Genomic DNA, 5,134 nt, shown 5'->3' with positions numbered 1-5,134 from the left:
GTCAGAGAGGTGGGCCCCGGAAGTACTCCAAGGGATTAATTTCCATTCTGGGCCCTGGAGAGCAAGGCATCTGATATCCAGACCAATGCAGTTATTAGTCCCCAAGGGACCATGCAGAGGAGAAGCAGCGTGGCTGCAACGACACACCTGGGTGCAGGTCCCTGAGGCATGCATGCTGCTCCTGCTGTGCTGGGCTCTGGAACAGTTGTCCTACACACACGTGGGAGCAGAGGCTGCGGTCCAGGCAATTGAGAAAACACTCTTCAGATATAAGAGGCAAAGAGGTTCGGGGAGCAACGGGAAGGCTGTCTCAATTATACAGGTATTTAATTTTCCATTTCCTGTAACCATGTCTATCAATTGAAATTATGATGAGATTTAGATGAGGGATCATCTAACGTGGTATTTCCAGTGACTCGGACTATTTCTATTTCAGTAACTCAGCCACGAACCACTGCAGGAAAAAGGAAAAGAAAAAAGATACACATATTTATTATTTCCTCCATAATCAGGAGCTTTTGGGAGCGATATCATCCTTGTTATTTTCTTCACTTTGCTCCGATGGCCAGTCTCATTCTCTAAGAAAGATTATGCTGGCTTTGTTATTATTTTTATTATCATCACTATTTTAAACTAAAGCAAATATGATAGAACAGGGTGGAAGAAAGTTTTGTGGACTTTCCCCTTTTTGCCCCACACCTTAGCTCTCATTCCTAAACTCCTCTAAGCAAAGTGCTTAGGCGTGAGCTACTGAGAGATGCTCACAGAGACAAGCATTTGCAGCTTAGCAATAGATAACCATGACGGCAAGGAGAGCCTCGGTCCTCCTGGCAAGATTGTACCCGGCGCCCTGAAACCTCCCTCCTTTCTGAGCCAACAGGCACCTGGACAGCCCTCTTTCTCCCAGGCTGCCGCCTGGAGGCTTAACTCTTGAGGGTGACGCTGAGCTGGCCCCATTTCAGAGGCTATTACCAGGGAGGTATGCTTCAATCCCAAAGCCATAGGAAACCAGACTTCAATCCTAAAAGTCTGGCATTTAGGCTAAGTATGAACGAGAGGATCAAACCTGCAAAAGACCATTTCTGGTAAAAAAAGAGATTACGCAGTTGTCCTTAAACTTAGAAAAAGAATGACGTTATTCCTAGTTGTTGTAAGTGTATTTATTAAGAACGTTCCCCCTGCCCCTTGTGCTCACCTGGGCAGCACATATGCTAAAATTGGAACGGTACAGAAAAGATTAGCATGGCCTCTGTGCAAGGATCACACACAAATTTGTGAAGCATTCCATTTAAAAAAAAAGATTATTCCCCCCCCAAGTGAATATTTTGCCAAGTTACCTTTTTAATTGGATATAAAATCAAATGGTAAAAAGCCAGTCAAATTTAGCAGTGGGGGGTTGTATACCAACTTTAGTGACACTAATGTTAATAAGTTCTGATAACCCACTACCATCGGACCAGCCAAAGCAGCTGCTTTCACTTTCATTATATAAATCTCTGAAGTAGCTACTCCAAATAACTTAGGATGAGCTTTTTTCGTAATTTTTCAAAAACAATTTAATATTATATGAACAATACTGTACCATGCTACAAAAAGCAATACATTTCCTGATTATTTTCCTTGGATCTTAAATGGCTTAGCACAAACTGATATTCAAAATGAATGTAGTTGCATGATGGGAAATAGAAACAAATTACCAGATGGAAGCCACTTGTGTTTCACAAATATCTTAAGACACACAGGGATCGCAGAAAAAAATAATGAACATACTTGTGCCAAATGTTTAGCAACAAAAATATAAAACATTTAATGTCAACAAAATCAGCTTTGATTTTTTGATCATCTTCCTGTCTATGATTTGCAAAACGCCTTCCTGATTCAAGGCAGCAGCAGATGGCAGTCATACACAGAAGATTCACTTTCCACATAAAGCTTGGCTGGAGAACTTCTCAGCCAAAAATACACTTAGCGTTCCCACTTGTTATTTTCTAGACTTTTTCCTCTTTTCCTAATAACCCCTAATAGTCATAATAAGTCAAACAGTTATGCCAAGCTTAATATGACCATATCCTTCACCTTTAAGAAAGACAGCTGCTGCTCTGTGGAAGTTGCCTTAAAATGCTGAAAATACTCTTTTATCAATGTTGTTGGAGGTGGAATCCCACTCAGTGATTAGCTATAAGCACCCTTGCCAAATTCCAGGTAAGAAATCCTACACGAACCAGAAGAAAAGGAATGAGAAAGATTAGAAAATGATCAATAAATAGTTATTATCTTTACCTGTAACTCTTAATTTTCCTGTTTTAAATCATTCATACTTTAAAATACTAAACATTAAAGTAAATTGAAGGTTTCAAGGACAGAAGAAAATGTGTGTTCAAGATTATGATTAACTTGAATGCTTAGAAATGCCACTTTCTAAGGCATAACGTAAGTCTAAGTTTGCAGACTTTGTATGCATTGAGCTTGGCCAGTAAGATGGAGTTTTTTAAAGTAATTAGAAGGAGAATTATGATAGTTCCCTGGGACCAGAGGCTTAGAGACGTGAAGGGCTGAGACTTCTGGAGAGAAAAGAATAGAGAGAAGACACAGTCTCTAACCTCAGCTTTATAATCTCTCAGGCAGTGATTGGGACCACTTGCCAAAATGCACGAGCTATGATTTCCTGCAAGCCCGACCAGTCCGAGATTACTTTCACCTCTGCCACATTTGAGAGGTTCTTCCATTCATTTGGATGGAAGGCCATTCTGGTCTCAGACTACTCTTAGCAAAATGTAAGTAATCAACTTCTGTTTGACATGGTAGCCTGAACACATGCATTTGTCTGAATTTCTTCTCTAGCCCCACTAACTCTAGAGTGAAATAACAAAAAAGGGGCAAAGAGAAGAGAAAGAAGACATACCTGCATGTCTACCTCCTGCCTGGAACGGGGATTGGTGCCTGGAGCTGGAAAAGCCATCTTGAGATCTTGAGACAGATGCCCTCACTAAGGATGGCATAAGATGAAGAGGAAGGATCTTGGAGCATTGATGACACATTGGGACATTGCTCCATCTCTTGACACTGCCTTGCTCCACACTTCTTGTGACCTGAGGACAATACGTCTGCATGGGTTCAAGCCACTATGTTTGGGTTTCCTGTTACACGCGGCTGCACACATTCCTGACTTGTAGAAAGAGTGTGCTCAAAGCATGGGCTATGTGTCACTGGATCATGAGAAATTTTAGGTAACACCATACATGCACTTAAAATACACTGATTCCTATAAGTAGAAAGTTCTTTCTTTCCAATTTTCTTTCATTTTTTCTGATTACATCAAGGGGGGAAAATCTTGGTTTGATGATAATATATCATTAACACTCCCATTTGCTAAGCTTCTTTTTAAACAAAGGGAAAATATCTTTTGCTGCAACAGTATCTTGCTAGGATTTAATAATGTTACTTTGTTTTCATTGTATTCATATTTATGGGTTCCTTATGGTAATTGATACTGATTTTCTAATTTTAGTAGAGATGGAAAGTTTTCTGGAAAAATAAATATATTTTTGGAAAACTTCTTGGGAATAAAAGGAACAACCTACTGATAGATGCAATAACATGAATGAATCTCAAGAACAATAATGAACAAAAGAAGCCAAACACAACACTGTACATAGAGTATAATTTCACCTATATGAAATTCTAGAAAAGGGAACACTGATCGATGATAACAGAAGCAGATCTGTGGTTGCCTAGGATGGAGGTTGAGGATGGGGACTGTGCAAAGGGAGGTGCATTTTGTAGTGATGGAAAATTCTACATTTTGGTTGTGGTTTCATGTATGTATACATTTATCAAAGCTCATAGATGGGCTGGCCCAGTGGCGCAGCAATTAAGTGCACATATTCGGATCCCGGCGAGGACATGGCACTGCTTGTCAAGCCATGCTGTGGTAGGCATCCCACATATAAAGTAGAGGAAGATGGGTATGGATGTTAGCTCAGGGCCAGTCTTCCTCAGCAAAAAGAGAAGGATTGGCAGCAGTTAGCTCAGGGCTAATCTCCCTCAAAAACAAAACAAAACAAAAAAACTCATAGAAATGCACAATTAAAATGGGTGCATCTTATTGTAAACAAATTATACGTCAATAAAGATAAAAAGAAAAAACAAGTGCCGAAGTAAAACTTATTTAAGGAAAATATTGTGTAAATAACCATTCGAGTGACACTTGGATTTCATAAACCCGTGAGATGAGTTCCAGATGGCTGTGATTCAGACCACATATCACTTCAACAGGAGTTTAACAGATGCTGGGATCAAGGTCCTAAAACTGCATCCAGGAGCCACTGCTGGGGCTGGAGATGAGCGCTGCTGAGGAGCAGGGGGCGGCCTGAGGAGGGAGATCTGAGGAAGGGAGGAAGATGTCACAATTAGCCTGCGTTACAGTTGTGCTTTGGCCTACTGGGAAAAAGAGCAGTTCTTCAGGAAGACAGGCCATTTGTCATGGGGGTCATAGGGGTGAATACTTTTCATGAGCTAACCTGTGCTTTTTTTCAGAATATGCTGGAAACCCTTCCATGGCCCCCTGCTGTCTTCAGATGAGGTTTAAATGCCGTAATTTCTCTGGGTCCTGTCTTCCACTGACTCATCTCTGCAGGCTGTCCCCACTCTACCCGTGACCTCTGCTCTCCAGCCAGACCCAGGAACTGCTCAAAGCTCCATGCTGTTCCCTTTCCCATCCACCTCAACTATAGCAATAGCCTCCTACTGGCAGGGCAGGGAAGGAAATGATTAAGGAGAATCTGTGGACAAGAGCATCTTCAGCCAGCTCTCTCTAGGCAGTTCTCTGATATGATTTCTCCCTTTAAAAATCTCTGTGCCTGATGAAAAGATGCTCACCATCACTGATCATCAGAGAAATGCAAATCAAAACTACACTAAGATATCACCTTACACCCACTAGAATGGCTAAAATAACCAAAACAAAAAGTAACAAATGTTGGAGAGGTTGTGGAGAAAAAGGAACCCTCATGCACTGCTGGTGGGAATGCAAACTGGTGCAGCCACTATGGAAAACAGTACGGGGATTCCTCAAAAAATTAAAAATAGAAATACCGTATGACCCAGCCATCCCACTACTGGGTATCTATCCAAA

At 41.1% G+C, this 5,134-nt stretch overlaps 1 non-coding gene across 1 annotated transcript; it reads left to right on the top strand.

Annotated features, from left to right (window-relative positions):
• Positions 1 to 1,187: 1,187 nt before the first annotated feature.
• LOC123288366 (U6 spliceosomal RNA) lies at positions 1,188 to 1,294 on the top strand. Its single transcript, XR_006532042.1, has one exon. It is a non-coding gene; the product is annotated as a U6 spliceosomal RNA (small nuclear RNA).
• Positions 1,295 to 5,134: the final 3,840 nt, after the last annotated feature.

This window comes from Equus asinus, chromosome 1 (assembly GCF_041296235.1).
Source record: "Equus asinus isolate D_3611 breed Donkey chromosome 1, EquAss-T2T_v2, whole genome shotgun sequence".
NCBI classification, from domain to species: Eukaryota; Metazoa; Chordata; class Mammalia; order Perissodactyla; family Equidae; genus Equus; species Equus asinus.
The sequence above is the reverse complement of the archived record's forward strand: the minus strand, read 5'-3'. Positions and strand labels throughout refer to the sequence as shown.